The 25,564-nt window shown below is 37.7% G+C and overlaps 1 protein-coding gene across 1 annotated transcript in view; it reads right to left on the bottom strand.

The window, feature by feature from the left end:
- CDKAL1 (CDKAL1 threonylcarbamoyladenosine tRNA methylthiotransferase) overlaps nucleotides 1-25,564 on the bottom strand; it is a 624,055-nt gene that overhangs the window by 471,193 nt on the left and 127,298 nt on the right. The gene's annotated exons all lie outside the window — the stretch shown is intronic.

Raw genomic sequence — 25,564 nt, 5'->3', positions numbered from 1 at the left:
GAAAGATGGTGAGAACAGGGCATGGACTTTTTTTCTTCCCAGCTTCACTGAGGTGTAATTGACAAGGACATAGACTTCTGTGAAGAGGTTAACAGCGTAAGGAAGGTTGGTTCATTATAGAAAAGGGAATTTCAATGAGAAGTATAAAAATGTTTTTTTAAAAAGCTATAGGGGAAAAGTGATGGGGGAAGGGGGAGAGACCAAAGACAGGAGGGATGGCAAGAAGTAGGAAGAAGAACCTCCTGCAGAAATCAGAAAATGGGTGACTTGTGCTTGCACGCTCACGAGAGGATAAGAAACACAGTGAGAAAGCACCAGGTGGGCCTGGGTAGCCTCATGCTCCAAAGGGAATCAGGTTCAGAGAATGGGAAAGATTCCTTAGGCTTACAGGAAGATGCTTCTCTCTGAATCCTGCCAGGGATTCTGAAAGGAAATATTCCAAATTGTAAATAATAGTTATCTCGGTTGGATAAGGAGTTAAGAAAATAAAGAAGACACTCAAAACACTGTTTTCAAAAGCCTGACACCAAAACAGGGCAAGGGAAAGATTCCCCAGCATCTGTGGTAAGGCACCGGGACCAGCTTCTCGGGAGCCATCACGTTGGGATAAAGACCAATTTCAGAGGATTATGTGCCGTATTCCTCCCTATCCACCTCCCTAACTTACTTTAGGTAAACTCACAGTGCTCCCCAACATTCCCAGACATCCTCTTGGATAGGAAGGTTGCCCAGTTAAATAAATTTTACCCAAATGTTTAATATTTTCTACAATATTCCTTATAAATGGTCATGTGGCTTCTGCTTTACTTTCTCAATGGCAGGAAGTTCATTACTTCAAAATTTCCTGTTTAATCACTGTACACATGTTTTTGTCCATATGTTCTTCTTATTAAACTCTACCTCTAGATAGCTTCCACTTATTCATTCTAATTTGCCTTCTTTCACCTCCCAAAGCTTTATTCCCTACACACTGGCCTACATGCCAGGCAAAACATATGTAACCATTCTCAAGGAAATGTTTCTAAAATACATGGCATGCTTACATTTCTTATTACACAAGATACAGTGAATCTAACTGAACCTATAGTTGATTGCCTTAAATAATCACAGTAGATACAGAATTTCACATCTGTAAGAGACAACCAAAATTTTCTAGCCCTATCATTTCACTTATAAAAGAGGAAACTGAGGATTAGAAGATTAAACAGATTGCCCAAGGTCAAAGAAAAGACAGTACTGGCAGTCATCCATCATTGCCCTTTGCCTTGATATAACGATGTCCTAAGCCAGGGGTTACCAAGATCCATAAGATTGTATGGCCCCATAATAAATAATCTCAGTAAGCCATATATATTGATTCTTCTCTTTCTGTTGTGTCAGCTATTACTTCTCAATATATTTCTAACTTGTCTATTCAATCTACCACCACCATTTCTAATTGCCATGACAAAAATTTCTGGAATAAATGACAACAATCAAAAACTTCATTTTATATATGATTTTCACAAATTCATTAATGAAATATTTTGTGTCTATTATGTGTACAATATATGCTTAGAGGTCTGTCAGATACCAAGAGGAATTTGTGCCTCAAGGAATACACAGGAAGTTAAAAAGACCAAAAAAGAAAGTTTGAAATATGCAAACTGAACAGACATAGAAATCAATATTTTAAGTACAAGGTTAGAACATCAAAAAGAACAAATAAATTTACAGAGCAGTGGTTACCAAACTTTTTTTTTTTAATTTATTTAATTTTTTTTATCTTTGGCTGTGTTGGGTCTTCGTTGCTGCGCACGGGCTTTCTCTAGTTGCAGCGAGCGGGGGCTACTCTTCGTCGCGGTGCACAGGCATCTCAGAGCAGTGGCTTCTCTTGTTGCAGAGCACAGGCTCTAGGCACGTGGGTTTCAGTAGTTGTGGCTCACGGGCTTAGTTGCTCTGCAACATGTGGGATCTTCCCGGACCAGGGCTCAAACCCATGTCCCCTGCATTGGCAGGTGGATTCTTAACCACAGTGCCACCAGGGAAGCCCCACCAAACTTCTTATCAAGGTACCAACCAGTTAAAAAAAAAAAGAGATGGACCTTAAATACATACAACTGTATATAAATCATACACATGGAGTACTATATTAATGTATTATGTACATTATAAAATATACCTTAATATTATATTTTTTAAGTGAAATGCTGCAAAATAACTTTAGTGCTCTGAGTTCAAATGGGAGGAGTTGTTGCAGGCTCAAATAAAGCATTAGTAGGCCTCATAATATCTAGTGTAATGTTATCATTCACTAGAACTTTCTTTTCTCATTTAAGGGGACCAGAATATGCCATCCCAAAATATGCCACTTTGGAATAAGAATTCTTTTGAGATGAAGGCAATTAAGAAACAGCAGACTCAGGAAAAAAGCTCTCTCCCGTCTCCCATCTGGATAAAAGCAGGACATAAATTTCCATTTGTAAAGGTGTCTCCCTCTCTAGTACCAGGAAGAGAACTACTCCAGAGACAGCTCTTATCACCAGACTCTTACCTGCATAACAAGCCTTACTAAAAAGCCTTATTTATCATATATTTCCTAATCACCTTCTCATAATTTACACCTCCCCAATAAGCCCCTTTTTCCTTTGTCTAAACTCTTCTCCACTCTTTACCCCCTTTGTTAAGATGGTATATAATCACCAAATTCTAACTCCTGCATACTTGCATAATTACAACTGTTTTGTTTTGTTTTTCCCATTAGTCTGTCTTTTATCACTTTGACTCACATGCCCCAGTTGCTGAACCTAAGAGCATACATACAAAGAGATGTATGTATTGTTTTCCCTACCCTACATCATGAAGTGTAAGGTTCAGTGGATTTTTTTATGTAACTTGAAGATCCAAGGCAAAGTAAGATGAGTGAGGCTAGTGAAAATCAGACCACTGTATATATGATACCTCACTACATTTAAAACTGCATTTAGATATATACGGAATCTACAAAAATGGTACCGATGAACCTAGTGGCAGGGCAGGAATAAAGATACAGACATAGAGAACGGACTTGAGGACACGGTGGGGATGGGAGGCTGGGAGGAAGTGAGAGAGTAGCATTGACATATATACACTACCAAATGTAAAACAGATAGCTAGTGGGAAGCAGCTGCATAGCACAGGGAGATAAGCTCAGTGCTTTGTCACCACCTAGAGGGGTGGGATAGGGAGGGTGGGAGGGAGGCTCAAGAAGGAGGGGATATGGGGATATATGTATACAAATAGCTGATTCACTTTGTTGTACAGCAGAAACTAAGACAACACTGTAAAGCAATTATACCCCAATAAAGATGTAAAAACAAACAAACAAAAAAAAACTGCATTTAGGACTTGCACAGCATTTAGTATTTGAATCAATTAATTTCTTCTTGATAAGCTAGTTAATGTAAGTAAAACACTCCTTCTTTAAAAGGATTAACATAAAAAAAATAACCTAAAGTATATGACATGTATATTCCTATTATGGAGATTATCCCCATAAAATGAAAAGCAAATCTGTAATTACTTCACCTCCCTAAGATCAAAACACCGATACTCTACTCATAGCAAACACTTTAGATGGTAATACCCTTCAACAGAGGAAAGGAACAAAGAGAGAAAGGAAAAAGTAGTTTTTTTAAAAATAAAATTCCAAGGTGCATCAGTATATAGGAAGACCTTAATAAAGTGCCACTGAAAAGAGATGCCCTGATCAGCTGTTACATTTATTCAATTCACCATCCAATTTTCACATTTCATTATAGTTTACTCTAATTATCACATTCACCAAGAAAGACCAAAATTAAATTATGACAGGAACCTATATTTTGAGCAAGGAACGAGGGAAATTTACAGTTCTGGTTCCAATTAACAATGGGATTACAGGACTTCCCTGGTGGCGCAGTGGTTAAGAATCCGCCTGCCAATGCAGAGGACACGGGTTCGAGCCCTGGTCTGGGAAGATCTCACATGCCACGGAGCAATTAAGCCCGTGCGCCACAACTACTGAGCCTGTGCTCTAGAGCCCACGAGGCACAACTGCTAAGCCTGCACACCTAGAGCCTGTGCTCCGCAACAAGAGAAGCCACCGCAATGAGAAGCCCACGCACGGCAACGAAGAGTAGCTGCCGCTCACCGCAACTAGAGAAAGCTCGTGTGCAGCAACGAAGACCCAATGCAGCCGAAGACCCAATGCAGCCAAAAATAAATATAAATAAATAAATAAATTTATTTTTTAAAAATGGGATTACAGGGATAAAAGTTCTGAAGGAAAATGCATACTTGGTCTTATATAGAGTTCCAATCTGAATACAATTTGAGCTACAGTACTATTAGATCCCAACCTGGTTTCTGGTGGGAGACCCAGAAAAAATTAGAATTTAGAACCGACCTATACAGTCTGAGTAACAAGCTGTTGTAAACACTTATAAAAGGTTCCTAAACAAAATTTTCAAGTTTTTACATCTTTTTCAAAGTCACTTTTCCAAAGAGGCATTAGTTAATGGAAAAACTGATCCCCTGGAGGAGGTAACAGAAAAGTGCTTTGTTATTTAAAATAATACAATTAAAAAGTGGCCAAACAAGAGACAATTGTGCCCTGGAAAAGATAAGAATCTGCGGAGTTGTGTCTTTGGCTAATTTACACCTACAGGACTGAGGCAACAGAAGAGACTAAGTCAAGCTGCTTAACTGCGTTTCAGCCAGCTCTAACTCCTGCATGATCAAGAGGTTTCACTGGAGGCGCAAGAGGCAGAGAATATCAGTATTTCAGGGCACTATTAAAAAACTTATTTTTAACATATTCTAGTTGAACTAGCTAATTCAGAAGGAATTATCAGTACTGTTCTTATGGCAAATGATTTACAATCTTCAGCACTGACCTATAGTATTGATACTATATCCATAGATATATATCAATAGCTCTTCCAATAGATTTCTCTCCCCTACAAGACTATAAGCTCCCTAAGGGCAATGCCTAGATATGATTCATTTTACACACCTCACAGTACATTTTCAAGAAACCTCTTGCAATTTAATAAACGAATGAAAAACCAATTAACAGAAAATAACATAGAATCAATCATTAACTAAAATTGTGATTAAGACCCATGCTTATGTCTCTTAAAATTTAATAAGGCCAACACTAAGCAGGAATCCACCTTTTTCATCATCAGAAACACAGATAATCCAATCAGAGGAGCTACCTTTGATGAGTGTCAACACCATTTATGTACGTTTGAATTTTATGGTAAGTCCTCAGACTCTTTCACAAATCAAATAAACAATTCATAAGAATTACTATCATATTCTTAAGAACAATTTTCTTAGTGTTTAAACAGCACGGTTTTCCTTTCAACTCTCTCCTTTGTCCCCTCCATCACTCTTTCTTTAAAATTCTTTAAAAATTTTTCATTTTATCTTCAGAAAAGTAATACAGCTATTAGTTATAATTACTCTGACCTCAGTTCAGAAAGGTACTGATCACAAATACAACTTTTTTTTTTTTAACTTCACAAGAAAAAAAAAGATTTTTTTATAGCAGCAACCAACATAGCTGGTCACAGACAAACCTTGGAGCCACTACTCAACTCTAGTCCCAGAAAGCAAAGCAATTTCAGTGAAACAAACACTGTCTTCTATGTGAAAATGCCCCATTTACCAACATCAATGTACAAAACAAAATCCATTTTGATGGGAAAAAAAAACTGTCAAGTTTTTCCTGTTTGCAATGCCAGCAAAGGACAAACTTCATCACCCTGATACCAACGTCAGACTGACATCAATTCAAATTATCAACAGAAATAACCAAGCAAATGACATTTACCATTCAGCAACACGACTTAAACCAACACGACTTAAACCATAATAAACTAAAGAGAGGATTTCTTCATTATTACTTCATTATTATCAGCAGAGTCATACAGAAAGAGACTACAGGCTCCCTCTGAGCCACACGAAACATGTTCAGAGTGTCTCTTCCATGTTCAATGTTGTTGCCACGGGGAACAGAGAAAACAATGAAAAGGCTGTATGTACACACGAAAAACAACACAGAGGACTGCAGCAATTTTAAAAATTTTATTTAATCAACTAATACTTATGGAACAATCACTATGTAGCAAGTATGAAATATGTGGGGTGAAAAATTATATACGTTAAGGATGAAAAGAAAGATTTGGTTTGCTTTAACTGTATAACCCTATTAATTATCCATTTCCCTTTATATGTAGAAACAAAGCATGTCATTCTTGGGATGCTTTTTTAATTATTAAGGCTAGCTGACATCCGTAGTTAATCTAAAGGTTCCATTTCCCTCTGGAGATTCTTCTCTGAATTCTACTGAAATCAGTGAATTAATTGGCCCTTTAAGTAACTATATTTTACTAATGCACAGGAATATACACATACATACCTATATATATATACACATATTTATTGCAGGTAACTGGCTTACACAATCACAAAGCCTAGTTAAGCAGTCTTTTTTAAAGCTGTATCTGTCTCCACATCTGATACTGGAGCTTGAAGTTTATATATATATATATATATATATACATGAGAAAAAGAGAGAAAACCAACACTCTATTAGACTGATATTCCCTCATTTTTATCTCAGAACTAATAAGGTACTACATATTACCTGTATTTTTACACATGAAAATAAAATTAGACTGTTATGGTCACATAAATAATATAAAAAAATCCTTAATCTGAAGCTAGAAAAAAAAGAAATGGGACTTGAAAGAAATAAGAGAATTACATTCAGAATTACTGCAGAAAATTGCTGTGGTTACAACTGGAACCACAGCAGCTGCTGTCACCAGTGCCTCACTTAAAATACAAAATATAGGTGTGGAAATTTACTATATTCTTACACCTTCTAAAAGGTAAAGCCAGGGCTTCCCTGGTGGTGCAGTGGTTGAGAGTCCGCCTGCCAATGCAGGGGACACGGGTTTGTGCCCCGGTCCAGGAAGATCCCACATGCCACGGAGCGGCTACGCTGGTGAGCCATGGCCACTGAGCCTGCGCTCCGCAACGAGGTATGCTGAGAGGCCCGCGTACAAAAAAAAAAAAAAAAAAAGGTAAAGCCAAATTATGTACTTTGATCCCAGCAGAGAGCTGAGATGACCAAATGAACAGAAACACCTCTGCACCTTCCCAAAATTCCAGAGAAGACATAATTTATACATGGGAAAGGGAACATGAGTAACCGAAGTCATGGAGCATTTGTGTAAAACTTAAAAAAAAAAAAAAGTGACTTTTCCAAAGAAAACCTATAAATCAAAGGTGAAAGGAGCCTAGAAAAAGCTGATCTCCATAATTAAAGATGGGCAAACAATGATTTGAGTCCCCTGTCCTCACAGCAATTGGCTTCGAGTCACCTACAAGTTATGACCTCAAGTACAGCTCCCAACATAAAAGTAGAAGGTCTTATATGTGCACCTGTGAGCATTAGCACTGTGACCAGGTAAGCAGAGCAGTGCCACCGAATGACTTAAAGCCACCACAGGGCCACAATCACCACACCTGAAAGAACTCCCACATTCTCAAGAGGAAGCCATTCCTCAGCCAATGGTGATCTTATCATCCTTTCTATCACCCCCTAAGCAAACAACTAGAATCAGAGATCCTAAAAACAGAACCACTTTTACTGTATTAACACACTGAAAAAGAAAAACCAAATGATCATCTGAACAAAAGCAGAAAAAGCATTTGACAAATTTCAAAATCCATTCATGAAAAAAGTCTCAGCAAACTAAAATTAGAGGAGAACTTCCTCAAATTGATAAAGGATATCTATAATAAACCTACAGCTAACATCATGTTTTCTCCCTAAGATGAGAAACAAGGCAAGGATGCCCATTCTTACCACTTTTAGTCAATATTATACTGGAGGCCCTTGCTAAGGCATAAGGAAAGGAAAGGCATACAATCACAGAGAAAAGGAATCAAAAGGGTTTCTTCACAAATGAAATGATCGAATATGGATAAAATCCTAAAGGAATAAAAAGCTACTAGAACTAACAAGGTAGTTCAGCAAGACCACAGGATTCAAAAGAAAGTAACAATTACTGAAGATAGGCAAAGACAATCTATTATATGAATAAGATGAGTTCCTGATGAAGAAACCCAAAGGCAAGGGAAGGGAATACTAAAAATTATAATCCAAGAAAATTTGCATTAAAAAATTTAAAAGTTTTGTCCATATGTTGGAAGATTATACTATATACCTGAGAACATTACCCCAGAACAATAAGAACAACCAACACCAAGACACATTCTAATAAAATTACTGGACTTTAAGAAAAAGAAAAAACTCCTTTGAGCTTCTAGGCAAAAAGAACGCATTACTTATAAGGAGGGAAAAAAATTACACTGCCACCAGACTTTGAAAGCAGTGAGAGGCCCGCGTACCAGAAAAAAAAAAAAAAGAATACCAGGGTCATGTCAAAAGGACACAGAAATCAACCTGAAGGGGATCACAGTGGCCAAAGACAGGACAATTTGAACTTGGGTAAGAATCGCAATTGACTGAAGCCCAAATATGTTTAAAATCATGAGTTTCTAATCATACTTTAAAAAAAAAGGGGGGGGACTATCCGTTACCTTCTGAGAATGATAGGATCCAATTTATTATCTTAGAAATCAGGTAAATAAGGGAATCTAGAATTTATCCTGCCTTTCTCTATAAACTCTACCAATGAGTAAATAGCTGATGAGGGGAGACATCTCCTTATCAAATTATTACAGCTAATCTCTGACTAGATGATATAATAGAATGTCATCGTTTTCCAAACCCCAAAGAAATAATGACTCACGGCGTTATACGTCAACGGCTGGTAGCATCGAAAACAGAGAAACCACCACACATTACGAGCCTCCCAATGAAAGAATACAATTCAACCTAAAATCCTGCCAAGGCTCTATAACAAGCTGCCAATTTGCAACAAAAACAGAGGACAGAGGAAGGTACTGAACTGCACTTGAATATGCAATCAGCAAAATCTGGACTATGGAGAGCTCGCAGGTCAAAAGGCCCAAGTTCTTCAACAGGTAAGTTATAAGGAAAAGAAAGAGCTAGAAGGGGAACCTATTGATTAAGAGAGATTTAAAATGCACTTCAGGTGTTTTTCTTAAATGGGCAAGATTTAACTGCATTGTCTAAAAACAAAACGTGGGTGATAAAGCCATAAGGGATAAAGCCATACAGAAGTGATTATTATAAAAGTCAAGACAGTGCTCATCTGTGGAGGTAGGGAGAGAGCTGTGACTGTGATGGGGAACGTAAAGGGGTTTCCAGAGTGGCTAGCAATGTTTTGTTTCTTGAACTGGGGGGACAGTGACAGGGGTCTCTGCTTTAAAATAGTTCCCTAACCTATACGTTGTTCTGCAATTTTAAAACTTATCATTGTATTTTACAACAAAGTTAAAATAAATCTCTAATAAAAAATACTCTAGAACTAAATAACCAGAGATTTCCCAGTAAACAAAAAGGGGAAGAGAAGTAAAACTGTGGTATCCATCTCTAAAGCCCTTTCAAACTCCCTATATCTCAGAACCCACATGAAAGCGGTTTTAACCTGTGGTATGTAAACAGGATGTCACAGTTAGCTGGAAGAACCCCGATGCACGCTTGTAGAAACAAAACTGTATGTTGTCCCCTGACCATCTTTGTTGGAGGTAAATGGAATGACACTGAAAAGACCAAGTAAGTCAGAATCATTACTGAAGACGTTCCAAGAGAACATCACAAAACTTGTTTATTTTCTATATTTTGTGCAATTAATTACCATTTATACCACTGAAAGGACAGGAAAATTAAAAAGCATGAAGAGTGCACAGAATGCACCCCTGTCTGCTCTCCTGTACTGTATATGGGCAACTTCTCTCGTTCTTTCTGCAAACACAACTGTGAGATTTAAGTGGCAGGGCGTTTCAAGAAGGAAAATCTGACGCTGTCCAGAGACCTAAATTCAGGTCCCAGCTGCACCATGAATTGACAGCAAGACAAATCGTCTTTGTCTCTGAGCCTTAATTTTCTCACATATACATGAAAATGGTTAAACAAGATGAACCCTGATACGTATTCCAGCACTAAAAATCTTGGTTGACATAAGAAATATCTGCCCCCAAAAGGTAGCATTTGCCGCCAAGATTAAGAAAAAATACCACAGTGGCAAATAACATCATTAGAAATTTTTTTTTCTCAATTAGTAAATTGAGAAAAATTTCTTTGAAAATTCCCCCCAAAAAGCTGCAATGTATGTTCAATCTTTTTACACCCAGCTGATCTGTAATAGACTTGAAAATTAGCAAATGAAAATATAAGAAGAAAGTTCATTTTTAATATTTTAAATTCCGGTTTATACTTTCACGTATCCGTTTGTAAAACTGTGGTAAAAGGGAAAGTTTGTGGCTTTAAAAAGTTAGAATAAAATAAAAGAAAGCAGGCAATAAATTCAGTTTCCTTCCTCCCACCTCCAGTTTTGCAATGTTCAAATTTCAACCCCACACATCAAAATCTCGAATAATACTCAAGTCCCTAACAGAAAAGAAATAAGAAAACAAGAAATGAATGCCCCTGTAAGGTGAAACTCAAGAGTCTAAAGGATGGTCCATGTCTTCTGGAGAATAACAAAAATTATCATCATGACAACAGGATTTTGCTTTTTATACTGCTTTAGGCTTTTCCAGAGCAATTTTCACATACATCACATGCTGCCTCATGAAATCTTCAAGAACCTGTGAGGGATTCTTACTTTACAAATGAGGAAAATGAAGTTCAGAGAAGCAAGCTAAAAAATGGAATACAAGAATAAAAGAGGAGTTAACATTGGTCTCTACTACTTAAAGCAAAAAGGATACTCTGAAGTACTCAAAGAAAACAGAAGAAATGCAGGAGATCTGTACACCTACTGAAGGAGAAGGACAAGACTTCACTTAAAACCTGAACAAAAGCATGTCTCCACTCGGGTCACTTTCACTAGGGGGGTAGGTAGGCCACTGGAGCTTCAGAAGTTGGAACACTTCACTGTATTAGGAATGCATTTTCAACTACTCCCAAGTCCTGGAAGCAAGCAGATGCTGCAAAACATAACTAAACTCCACGGAACCATCTTCCCTCTCCACCACTGAAACATTAAAGAACTAGAACAAGGAGAAGGACCAAAACATAAGGTTACTAAATTTCAAATCCCCACCCTCAAAAGGCGGTAGGAGGGGAGAAGGCAGAATCTGATTTATACCATACAAGTCCTAGTGAAATTCGGTTCTCCCTGTTGAAATAAAATGTATGGGCATAGATTGCTAACCACCATAACACAACAAAAACTCGACAGCTAAGGGCAGAATATATTTCCTAAATATTATTTAGAAAATAAAGCAAACATTTTATATTGCTCTAACATGGCCTCTCTCCGTTAAGGTTCTCAGCAAATGACCTCGCTTCTTATTTCACTGAAAAAGAGGCAATCAGAAGAGAATTGCTCTTTCTTTCCACCACTGCATCTATCAAACTACCTGCTCTGTACCAACATCTGTTAAAATAAATCCACTGTCCTTACTGCCATGTAAGCCCAACGCTTCTGCTTGTGTGCTAGATCCCGGTCCCTCTTGTATACTCTGCTCCCATAATTACCCTCTTTCCTTCTACTAAGCAATTTTTACCTCTATAAAGGATCATATCCAACAGCATATAAATACGCAGTAACATCCAATCTTAGAAACACAAAAAAACACTCCTTTGATTCTAAACCTTTCCCCACACAGCTTTAGCTCCATTTCTGTTTCCCTTTATAGCAAACCTCCTTTAAGATGCAATCTGTACTCTGTCTCACTCTCTCATTCCATTTTAAGTCCACTCAAATCAGTCCTATATCCCCACCTCTCCACTGCAACTGCTCATCAAGAACCACCACCAGCTCACTCCCTCTTGACAAATCCAGCCGATCAATTCTCAGTCTTCATCTGACTCAATCTCTCAGCAGTACTTACACAGCTGATCAATCCCTCTCCTTGAAACACATCCTTCACTTGCCTGCTGAGACAAAACACTCTCCTGGTTTCTTCCACCTCGACTGAGCCTCCTCTGCTGGATCCTGGTCCTTGGTCTTCTTCTCTATCTACCCTAAGTCCCTAGGTGAACTTCTTTGGTCTCATGGCTTTATATACCAGGATAAGGATTCCCAGGTACCTCTCTCAAACCTCAACCTCATATATACAAACATATCAACTCAGGTATCTTGTAAGCGTCTCAAATTAAGCATGATCCAATCAGAATTCCTGATCTCCCCCCTGCAAAACAAGTGGAAAAAATTTGTCTTTTCTATTAAATGCTTTATAAATATCCTATAAATCATTTTCCTTACACTTAGGTTTTCTTTCTTTTTTTAAAGAAGTGAGGGTAAATTTTATTAAAAGTTCATATATGATCAAAATTAGTATCACAGATGGATTTTAAAAATAGCCTGCTAATATAGATAATATATTTCTCACATTTGGGTTTTACAGTAACCAACCCACATAGGTGACTCTGATTTCTCCCATGTACTCACCTTGTAATATTTTGTGATAAGGTATTTTAAAGGCTCAATAAAGAATATGCCTGAAATTTTTATTTCAATTGTAATTATTACATTTTTGAACTTAGATTTTGTTTTGTTTTCAGCAAGATGAGGAAAGAGAAAATTAAAACATAAGGCAATATCAATTATAAATTCTTAATTAAGAATTACCATTGTACATTGTATGAGTCCTAGTTCATCAAGAATTTATTTGTATAAGTCAGGAAGAGAAAAACAAATACCGTATGCTAATGCATATATATGGAATCTAAAAAAAAACAGTACTGATGAACCTAGGGGCAGGGCAGGAATAAAGACACAGACGTAGAGAACGGACTTGAGGACATGGGGAGGGGGAGGGGGAAGCTGGGACGAAGTGAAAGAGTGGCATGGACATATGTACGCTACCAAATGTAAAATAGATAGCTAGTGGGAAGCAGCCACATAGCACAGGGAGATCAGCTCGGTGCTTTGTGACCACCTAGAGGGGTGGGATAGGGAGGGTGGGAGGGAGACGCAAGAGGGAGGGGATATGGGGATATATGTATACGTATAACTGATTCACTTTGTTATACAGCAGAAACTAACACACCACTGTAAAGCAATTATACTCCAATAAAGATGTTAAAAAAAAAAAGAATTTATCTGTAAACTCTACTACACCCTTTTCCTACTTGAAATACGTGCTGGTTAATCTTGCAAACATTCTCCCAGTAACAAGAAAAAAAACAGAGTATCAATCTCCTAATACAATGTTTATGCCTGTGGAGAACAAGGACTAGAAGCCAAAAGTGAGTCACTTCGTGAACTCTGCGCAGGAAGCAGTATCAGTTTTAAAGAACATAAGATAATGGTATTATTTAAAGAGAAGAAAAACATGCAAAAATACTAGTAGAGGACAGAAAATGGACTCTCACTTCCTAATCATCGGAAGAAGGAAAAACACTTGATAGTCTTCTCTCTAAATTAATTAATTCAATTGAAACTCAAGAAGAAAGAGCTTAAAGAATGCAAGTAAAGGTAAAATAACATAGCAGAATGGTTAATCCCAGGTACAGTCATTCCTCGGTACGAAGCGGGTATTAGTTCCAGGACACCACAGACACCCAAATCCAAGGATGCTCAAGTCCCTTATATGAAATGGCGCAGTATTTGCATATAACCTTCACACATCCTCCCATATATTTTAAATCAACTCTAGATTACTTATGATACCTAATACAATGTAAATGCTGTGTAAATAGTTGTAAATACTATGTAAACAGTTGTCTGTGAGGTTAAGTTTTGCTTTTTAGAGCTTTCTGGAATCCCCCACACACACCCCCAGCATATTTTCGATCCACAGTTGATTGAAACCCGCAGATGCAAACCCAAAGATGTGGAATCCTTCCATACAAAGGGCCAACTGTATACGCTTTGCATTTTAATCAAAGGGGAAAGGTCTCTCACCGGTGCTTCCTGAGTAATGAAAGCCATCCTAGGTTTTGGTCTACTAAACACTTCTCACTACAGGGCATCAGGTAAGTAATGGTTGTTTTTTACAGAAGAGGTTACGGCAGCACAATTCCAAGTCCTCTGATTCTTAGACTCCTACAAAGATAAAAGCGTTTCACACCAAAAATATATGACACTTTGAAAGTTATTATATAACTTTCACTTGAAGAATAAGGATCATTTTGAACATTAGTTGTTATAGCTATAGGTAATGGGGCTTAAGTCTGATTGGGTATTGAATCCACAACTTTTGCCCTAAAATTCTTCTTAAAATAGTCCTGGATACACCATGATGGCTAGGTTTTGACCTCTTATAAATGTGGGAAAAGGGAGCGCGGCTCAATGACTAATAATTGCCTGATTCCCACTCATTCTTCAGGTAACGACTTAGATGCCATTTCCTCCAGAAAAGTCTTTTCTAACCACTGCAACTTTAGGACTTAAGTTTTTCTCTTGTGTTCTGCTGTAGTGCCCTATACACTTCCCTGTCATAAACTGTATCATATTCTGTTATCACAATCTCTTGGTTTATGTGCGTCTCCTATTAGATTCTAAGAAACAAGGTATGCTCACTATTGCTTTCCAACTCAGATTCCTTCTCCCAACCCACGCCTTTTTTTCTTGCTAGCAAAGACCTGATTTTGTTTGTTGTCAATCCTTTGAGGCACTGTGCTCAGGAAAGTCTCTCCCAAAGTCCCAAGGCAGGTTAAAAAATAGTCTAAGTCAGTCACGATGTTTTCATTTTCCTTGCTAGTAAGTAACTTTTAGGTCTGATTTTGGGATCCAATTCTAGCCAGTGGTATGCAGTTGGCACTATGGGGAATGATTCTCCTCTCTACTAAGAAGAGAATTATGAGAGTAATACCTCTCTTCATTGGCTGTCGTCATAAGTGCATATAATACCTGAAACTATTTCTACTATAGCAATATTGCCACAAAGAAAGAACAGCAGCATCAAAAGGACCGTGTTTCATAGAAGACGTTGTTGCCATGAAATGAATCTAACTAGAACTGACAACCTCCAGACTTCTTATTATGTGAGATCATAAAACCCTTACGGTTCAAGCTGCTTTTGGTTGAGTCTTTTGCTACTTAAAGCCAAAGGTATCCAAGCTGAAATGTCCTGGTTCATCACAATGTATTAATGTAAGTGGTAAAACTAAACACCTTCCAGTGTCCATATTCTCATTCTACTATACTACCTACCAGGCTTTCTTCTCAACTAGCTGAGCCAGGATTTCAACCTACTCTTAAGACTCCAAATCCAAACCTCTTTTTACTGAATTACAGTTGATCTGGGGAATCCATGAATCTGCATTTTGTTTACAAGCTTATTAGTGTGACATCATTCCAGATGCCAGACATCATTAGAAGCTCATCTTTGGCTAATGAGGTACCAGAAGTGTTGGGAAAATGTAATGCACATATATCTACAAAATACTTGCCTTTCTAATGTATGTTTCAGAACAGAAAGACTCTTTTCTATAAGCTATATGCACTGAAGACAGAACACCTATCTATCTCACAACTTGGATTCAGTTTTTACCTGTCCCTCCTTGTTCAAATCAACTTAAATCACATATGATCTTAATTACACTAAAAAGTCACACCTCTAAAGGAAAGAGCTATATCACTAAATTCCCAGGAAAGGAAGGGTTTCCACCACTGAAGCGCAATTCATTTGTAGAAAACTAAAGGGGAACTCTTTCACAGATAAAGAAATGAGGGCTCATAGAGGCTGAATGTTTTACTAGAAGTCATATAGGTAGTTAGGGTCAGAATCAGAACTAGAAATTTGGGTTCCAATTCCTAATTCAGTGCTTTCTCCACAATATCATAACGCTTCCAAGTTGCGCATTAAATATTTACTGATAATTCTTGGCCAAACAAAAATAATCCATTACTGTTATGTTCAAGTAAATCAAAAATCTTTTAGTAAGTTAAGGTGACAGATGCACATTGCCTTTATATTGACTTTTTATTTTTTTAAGTAAGCTTCACTATGTCCTAGTTATCTTTTCCACTTTTCTAGTCAACAAGATTTCATTTTATTTAAATAATTTAAACATACCAATTGTTATCAGTGCAAATACACTTAAGGGGGAATCATGGTTCTGACTTTACGTATCTACTTTCTACTTTATAGAAGCATTGTAGCACGTCATACTTATTAGACTTTGGGAAGACAGAACAAAATTGTTACATTTTTTAATTTAAACACTAATTTCCCTAATGAAGCAATTATCATGATGATGTTGACTTCACTCAGCATCCTCTTGGTTATGAACATAATTACTCTGGGAAGTACTAACCTGGAACTCAGGAAATCAACAGTCTTTAGAAATTTATTTTAAAAGGTTAATTCATATGAGATCTCAGTGAGTGTTGTAGCTGATTCCAACATCTATTTCACTAGAGATGATTAGTGCAAGTCAATTGCTATACTTCCATCTTCTTTGCCAATGTTCAGGAAAGAGTAGTCTGAAGCCCATTTGGACCAGTGATACACGCAGAAAGTCTCGCTCAGGCCTTCAAAGAAGGAAAAGCCAGTCTCTTTCCCCCTGGTAAAATAGGGACTCAACCGTTGCTCCTGTCCTAATAACCACAGAAAGAACCAGCTTTAAGGATGAAGCTAAGAGTGTAAAAGGAAGAGGAAAAAGAACAAATGACCCTGGGTCTCTTATGACAACAGTAAAGTGCAATCAACTCACTCTGAAGCTTGCCATGACTCCTTGTGGTGAGAATGACTCACTTCCTTATCGTTTAAGTGAGCTTCAGTTGAGATTTCTATTACTTGCAGCAAAAAAGGACCTTAACTAAAATAGTAAAATCAAGTCTGGGGACAACAAGCACTAGAAAGGAAAGAGACTGTAAGCCCCACATTATTACGAGAAGAATCACTCCAAAGTACTTTCCCCCTCAGCAGACGGTGCAAATACCAGCTAAGACTCAGGTCTTCTGTAAAGCAAAGGAACTCCAAGACTCTCCCTAATTAATATCTGACCTAATAAACTATCAGGAAACTAAAGCATTTCTATTCATTTCTTTAAATAGTTATTAGGCACCAAGCATACGTCCAGGCTCTGGGGATATAGCTGTAAACAAAGCAGAATGCCTGCCCTGGGAGCTTCCACTGAAAAAGGGTAAGGTAATTAACAAGTAAATAAATATCTCCCTAGTGGATTTAGTTCTGCTGTACGAAAATCAGGAAGCACCTGAAAAAGTTCTATCATGACCAGTACCTGAATATTATGAACAATTAGGGTAGATATAAACAAGAAGACTGCATGAACTCTTACCAACATGAAAATAAATCAGAGAAACAAGACCTGAGAACAAGAAGAAAAAACTGAAAGATCAAGAGAAAAAAAAAAATCAGGTCTGAATTGTAGAAAAGAAAAAGGGGAAGATGGAGAAAGAACAAGACTATGAAATCATCAGGACACATACACACACAAAGAATAAAGAAATGGGAATTTAACATCTATCTCAACTCTTTCATATTAGAAACAAGGAGACTAGGACAAATAGCACGTCAAACCAACTAACAAGGTTTAGAACCCAGGATCTTCTAACACCTCTTTTGAAATCAGAAAAGAAAAAAACCTATGTCAGACCAGAAGAAAACACTAAAGTTCCCAGCCCACATCACAGACTGTCTCTAAACCACAACTGACTTCCCAAAACCCACCACACAGTAACCTACATTCCAGGGTTGAAAATCCATCTCATGAGATGGCCAGATGGGCAAGAAACACCATTTGATTATCTCATGTAGGAAAGGAGAGAAATTCCTGCACCCTTTTCTATTTCTTGTCTGAAATAAGTTAAGGCTTATAGAGAGAGAGAACATTTTTTAAAACAAAGAAAATTTCTAAAGTGATAAACACAAACTTAAAGCTCAGCATAAAAAATTATCCAAAATGTCAATCCTCCTATGAAAGTCTCTGACTAGGTACTATCAGATAACTAAACTGAGTAATTTGGCATCCTTATTTTGTCAGAAGAAATTCAAGAAACTGTTAAGTAACCAATGAACTGTTTTACAACTGCAAGTAACAAGGTAAAGTAACTAAGTTACTGGGGTAAGTCGTGAGCACTTGACTAAATGGCTCACTCTCTTAGTATGTATTTTAAATTATTCTAGACAGAACAATAAGCAACTGCAATTTTTAAGTGCTTTCCCTACCTTTATAATAAATAAACTACATATTAAAATGGTTTCAGAGTTCAAATCATAGGCCAATGGGTACTATCACTATGGGGAAGCCTGAGACTGGGCCTGATTATTGGGAAAATATAGAGGATTTTTAACCCAAAGCTGTTTTAAAATGTACATTTTTGGGCTTCCCTGGTGGTGCAGTGATTGAGAATCCGCCTGCCGATGCAGGGGACACGGGTTCGTGCCCGGGTCCAGGAAGATCCCACATGCTTAAAAAAAAAAAAAAAAAAAAAAAGTACATTTTTAAATATAAATATCTTTAAAAAGCAGGAAGCTTTAAGTTTGTTTGTTTATGGCTGAGTTAGGCCTTTGTTGCTGCACACAGGCTTTCTCTAGTTGCGGCGAGCGGGGGCTACTCTTCACTGTGGTGCACAGGCTTCTCACTGCAGTGGCTTATCCTGTGGCAGAGCACGGGCTCTAGGTGCGCGGGCTTCAATAGCTGCGGCTCACGGGCCCTAGAGCGCAGGCTCAGTTGTGGCACACAGGCTTAGCTGCTCCGTGGCATGTGAGATCTTCTCGGACCAGGGCTCGAACCTGCGTCCCCTGCATTGGCAGGCAGATTCTTAACCACTGCACCACCAGGGAAGCCCAAGTTTTTTAAAAACATAAACATTTATTCAACTTGCAAATATTGATTTAGTGCCTACTTTGTATGAGACATGGTACCAGCCTGAATTAAGGAAATTTAAATATAGAAATCATCCTTAAAAACATATGGAATATTTGGTTATTCCTGATCACAGAGGATGATAAAAATGGTCATGTCTTATAAATAGAGTACCCATATGATCTAGTCTATGCCTCTTATCCCATTATAATTTTTAGTGGCTCTCTTGTCACTCTCAAAGGGCCCCAGGTTGGTCACTGAATTACAGGCTTACCCTACCACAGTGGGTAAGCAGACAGGTGCTGTATGGTAGCTAGTTACCGTAATGCCAAATACTACTAGATTTCTGTTTCTATGTTGTAGATAAGAATAAGCTACCCCTAGATAAAATGTAAAGACTCAGATGTTGTATCAACAAGATAAAAGCATTCTGTGATTGCTGAATAACAACTTTAAAAGGGATTTGTTTTCTTACTTCAAACACCCAGTAGTCAAATATTCCATCATTCTGTGCTACCAGATTAATGGTTTGCAACTAAACCAGGCAGATCTCAACAGCCACGTGACCAACGAAAGACCCAAAACACTGGGGCCACTTGCCAGACTGCCACAAGAACAAAGGCCTAGCAGGTGGCCATCCACTGCTCCAAATTAAATCATGCTGCACAGAACATTATCTCCATCATTGTATAATGTTGTTTTTGTGTAATGTTACTCCTCATATCCAATTTTCAAAATTAAGACAAAATTGTTTTTAACGGCAGGCAAACCACAATAGGAAATAACAATGATCCAAATAACATTGTTCAAGACTCAGTGAAAAGGGCCCCTCCCAAGTTGCAGAAGTAATCACCAAACCCTACCCACCACTCACCCCAATATTTGTTCAATGAAGCAGTGCTGTATCTGGAACAAATCCCGAGGCCTAGTTAAACACCAGGTGGTATACTAGGGTAATTTTTTTTAAGTAACAGATGGCTCAAACTTTTCATCTTTATGGCGTGCAGCAAAGGACTTAGGCGAGTGAAACTCTCCTCCAAGTACTTCACACAAGTAATACAGTTACTGATGAGACTCATCCCTCCACATCATAAAGAGAGCAGCAGGTGAGACAGCTGCTATACTCCTAGATTATTTATTACTTTGGATAACATACATAAATGATATACATAAACACAGATACACACATATTTAGTTAAATATGGTTATATATTTGATGGTACTGTTTTGCTCGGTTGTAAAATTAGGGGGCTCAATTCAGTGAACATCCTGGTGTCAGTAAATAAAGGTAAGATGTTACAAATCTGAAATAAAGTCAGAAGTAAGGAGAAGGGTGTGGCCACTTCCTCTGGAATTTGACTTACAGGATATTTTTAACAGAAATTTAAGAGTGGAAAGTAGGCAAAAGCTGGCTGAGTCAGCCTATGGGCATCTGATCACTACCTCAAATTTACCAAAAAGGACTAAGAAAGCCTAATGGAAAGTAAGAGAAGTTAGGTTGAGTGATTCTTCTTCTTTCCTCCCTATTTTCCCCCACCACACAATTCACCCTCCAGCCAACACCCAGCCCCAAACAACTTTGCCTCCCCGCATCAGGCAAAGCTAGGGAGGGGGGTGGGTATGCCCTGATTAGCAGCAGAATTAAGGCAAAGGAATCTTCAGAGGAAGCACCTTAGACCGTTAAGTAGAGAGAGGGTATTGGTCCCAGCACCGCACCTGGCATTCCCCACTGTCCCCATTCTCCTACTGTCCTACAACTTGGGGAGCAAATGGGTAGTCAGGGGCACGGCCCTACCCATCACCTCAGCTTTCTTGTGGCTGAAAATCAAGGGGATGGGGACCCATGGGTAAGAACTGCTGCCCTGGGAAGAGCTAGTGACAGGATTAAATGTTTGGTGACATCAATAACTGCCTCACCTGTAGACCCAATTCATGAAGCAACCCTATGAACACAGACCCCCTTACCCACCACAAGGGACAAAGCGACACACGCAACAAATAGACAAGTAATCCTAAACAGACTCAAGGAGGAATGTGCTGCTGAAACACGTACGCCAAGGAAAAGAAAAGCTACAGGTTCTTACTAGAAATTAGATCTGCTCAAAACTGCACGAGAGTTGTCTCTAAAATCCATGACATATATATAGATTCCTAATATATCTTGGGCTTGGCTGAAAATCAATTACCATATATATTATTACTCCTGGGTAAAAATGAGTCCTGAATTCCAGCAAGTATTTTCAAAAGAACTTTTTTTTAACACAATCTGTTTACACGTAGGGGCCTTCTTGGTGAAATACTTCTCTAAATGGTACAGATTTAATTAGTCTTATCTTTGTATGGCATTTCAATAATCATTACTACTGCATTTCAAAAACCTGCACTGTTTTAAATATGGTAGAGTTTTAACAGTTGATTGATGATGTTCTCTATATTTTGTGAATAAGCTGAAGTAATATTATGCCTGAAACAAAATTTCATCTATTGATACCTGTTAACATTGAAAGAATCACCATAAAAATGTTCCCAGTGATATTACAATAAATTAAAACCCCAGAAACATAAATACTGTCATTCGTAAAATGAAAAAGAAAACAATTATCTTTAAATATCTACTTTTGCTAAAGCAGATTACACAAGCCATAAGTTAATTAGTTCACACTTGGGGTCAGCTACCTAGCATGCCTCTCAATTATAAACACAATGATCTGTGTTTCTACAATTTCAGGAACTTGACCAATTAACACTTGGAATAAAGGTGACTTTTATTTATTAAATTTACAACTATTAATTATCATTCTACTTCTGTTCTCCCCTTAACCCTACTACAATGAAAAATTGTTACAGGCTATGCACATTTTAATTGAATGTGAATTGTTAGTCTCATTTTAGTCAGGCTTTCTGACCCATTTATCCCAAACCTCATATTCTTTGCTGCAAATTAACCGGATCGCCACCCTGTAATGGGTATTGCCACGCCATAAATTCAACAATTTATACAAACCTCAGGGCATGGACTACACCATGCAGAATTCCATTTTGAAAGAGTAAATCACAAGGAGAGTCACAAGTGAGATTTAATTTCAGAAACAATGAGCAAATTGACTCTATTATTTCCTGATCTCGTCTCAGGACATCTTCCACAGATCCCTATTTTCTTGTTTTATACCACTGTCATTTCATATACAATTTAGCTTGGTCCCATGTGACTTTACCCCGATATATATATTCAGAGCCATTCATTAAGTAGAAAATAAACTCCTCTCCTACCCTTCTTCCTCTGGCTCCTTCTCCGCCAGCCACACTGGCCGTTCCCTGCTGTTCCTTGAACAACCAAGCACATTCCTATCCCACTGCTATTCTCTCTGCTTGGAATATTCTTTCCTCAAATATCCCCACTGCTATTACCTTATTTCATTTAAGTCTCTGCTCAAATGTCATCTTATCAGAGAAACCTTTCTTGACCATCCTATCCAAATTAGAATCCCCAATCTCTCTCCCAAGACCTTGCTTTCATTTTCTTCATAGAATTATACATTACCTCTCTTCTCCAACTACAATGTCAACACATAAAAGACAAAAAATCTGCTTTTTTCACTACTATATCCCAAGGAATTAAAAGAGCATTTGGGGGCTTCCCTGATGGCGCAGTGGTTGAGAGTGCGCCTGCCGATGCAGGAGACACGGGTTCTTGCCCCGGTCCGGGAAGATCCCACGTGCCGCGGAGCGGCTGGGCCCGTGAGCCATGGCCGCTGAGCCTGCGCGGCCGGAGCCTGTGCTCCGCGGAGGGAGGGGCCACAACAGTGAGAGGTCCGCGCACCGCAAAAAAAAAGCATTTGGTACCCCTCAATAAATGTCAATGAATGTTTATTTCTCTCCTTGCCCATGTATGGTCACTAAGTGTTTCTGCTTAATTCCTGAGATACTCAATCAACATGTCGAATGAATCCCACAATACAGACCTGCTATTTTCAAATGTTCCCCAAATTGAAAACAATAAAGATCGTAAGTTAATTCATCTATAAGTTGATAATTAAATGAAAGTTCACTATTTCTCTACTAATTGAAACTTTTAGCATTTTTCAAAGTTTAAATTAACACCACAATGAACCATATGTGCACATTTAAGCATTAAATATATTCCTGAAAATATTATGTGTAAAACTAATTAAATAACATCATGCTTTCATACTTAATGCCGTTATATTCTTCCCTCCAAAACATAACAAGACTTTTATTTTACTAATTTTCACCAATACCATGTTTTTACTAACTATATTACTTCATGTTTTCCTGTTAGCTATTATAATCTTCCCCAGCAGTAACAACATGGTGCATGGAGGTGGAAGCTGCGTGCAGTGGGAGGCAGTTCATGGATCGGCAACAAACCTGGCAATTGTAAGGTGGGGAACTGCCTAATGGAACCTGAAGGTGATAAAATCCCATTAAAAATCTGCATTATTCTCTATGAAGACCAAGAAAAGTACAACTCAGGTATTCCCAAGATATAAATAATTAAAATTGCTTTCTTCTTTACAAAACTCAAGTATGTTCCTAAGACTAAAAATCAAGATGTTTTAGAAACAGATAACATAAAAAGTATTAAAAAAAAAAAAAAAAGCCAGACCACCCCCCTCCTTGGGTGTTGAGTGATTTATTTCAGTCAACATGTAAATCAGTTTCAAAATTCATCTATAAAAATTCCATCAAAAAAAAATAAAATAAAAAAATAAAAATAAATAAAAATTCCATCTGGTCCTAACGTCACACAAACGGTGGCTCAATGGACAGTTTTCTTTCTCAATATTCTGTATACATTTCTCCCTTTGCAGCTGATATCTAGTCTCAATCACTGGAATCTTGTAGCAGAAGGTGAATTTCGTGCTATAAAACAAATCTGAGCTTGCCATAAAATTTAGGCTACTTAACTCAGGTCAGACCTGTCACAGGTCAGGCCTGCCAGCTGCTGTACAACTTCTGTTCTAGTTTCTGCCCAGGCCTGTAATTATTTACAGTTTTGCACCTGTCAAAATCTTGAAACAATGACTTTCCTTGTTTCTCAAGGTTTATAGACAGTGAAATGTACCAAGTTTCAAAACTGAACACTTAAGGCACACATATTAAAAGGGGGGGTCACTATAATTAAGTTTTTGAAACTTTTTTTTAAGCAGAAGTAAAACAGAAATAAGGTGGAAAACATAAATTAGGGTTTGATGGTTAATAAATAAAACATTAAAATAGATGTTCTCAATCTTCATGAATAAAGAAATTGCCCATGAGTTGTTAAAAAAAAAAAAAAGCTTAATCCAAAGGCCAGACCTCCAAAATCAGAATTTAGAAATAGAGAGGATAGATATATCTTTACCATATGATCTGGAAAACATGTTTTTTAAAATGCTGAGTACAGATAATACAATAATATAATAAACCATACCATCATATTAAAGCCTGACTGATCACTTTTACTACTGTTGAGTATACAGTTGAGGGGGCTATTTGTTAAATCAGTAGACAGGTAAAATAAAAATACTAAGTCAGTCAAAAGAAGGAAAGCTAAATAATATCTGAAAGTGGTTCTTTCAACTAATCTGCCTACTCATGAAGAGACAGATGTAAATGGTCCTCAGTACAGCTGATTTTGCAACTGAGAGAGATGGAGAGCTCTGGCTGGCCGAGCTTTTATTCCTTCTCCTAAGTTATGCAACTCTATCCAGAAGGTGTATGTTTCTTTAAGAAATCAGCAGCACTGGGTAAACAGGGTGCATCTGGTGAACACATGTCCACGTACAGGTAAACACATGATTTTAGTAATTACTTCCAACACCATCTGTCAGGCAGGTAGTTCAAAACCTACTCAACAGGAAAGGCAGTTTGAAGTAATTTTTAAGCAAGTACACTTCTCTTCTCATCTGCCTAAATAAAAGTAAAGATCAAAATACAAACCTGGAAACCTGTCTGCTCTGTCCCGAATTTATCCAGGGCAGAGGCAGGCAGGTTCATTCTTGTAGCTAAAAGAGATGATAATCCTACACTGGTTGGGAAATACACGAATCTGATTAATTATCCTCAAAGGAAATTTTCTTCTGATTAAAAATGGCAGTAATTTATTCGCCACTAATCAATAACTAACAGACTAGTCTCTGCGATACATTAAAGTGTGTCACCTGTCTGCAAAACCACCTCGCCATTAATTAAGGGATGAACTACTCTGGTGACAAATGCTTTGAAATGTTTCTCAATCTCATTAACTCAGCTTGAAAAATATAAACCCTAATGCAGAAGAACACAGGGAAAGAAAAAAACATAGCTGCAAAGGAAAAAAACCCAATTAAGAATTTTTCTGACTTCAAAAAATTGGTTATTTGAGAGACTTTTTAAAGATTGTTGCAGTTTGCCTTGATGTATATCTATCTATATACCACTGGCCTTTTCATTTCTCTGATTTATATCAGTCAAGCACTTAAATAAAGTAAATACTACCAACTCTCCAACATACAACACAATGCATGACAGGAATACCAAGGGCTGAATTCCCCCAGATAAGTTGAAAATTTTCCTGTAGATTCAGTGCCCTCGCCTTACCTTTACCACAATTTTTACCATGGCAGAACTAACTTATTGAAATTTCACCTTCTTGCTCTCTCCATCTCTCCATTCTGAGAT

The sequence above is a fragment of the Neophocaena asiaeorientalis genome, unplaced genomic scaffold, assembly GCF_003031525.2.
Source record: "Neophocaena asiaeorientalis asiaeorientalis breed wild unplaced genomic scaffold, Neophocaena_asiaeorientalis_V1.1 scaffold273, whole genome shotgun sequence".
In the NCBI taxonomy this organism is placed as follows: Eukaryota; Metazoa; Chordata; class Mammalia; order Artiodactyla; family Phocoenidae; genus Neophocaena; species Neophocaena asiaeorientalis.
The sequence above is the reverse complement of the archived record's forward strand: the minus strand, read 5'-3'. Positions and strand labels throughout refer to the sequence as shown.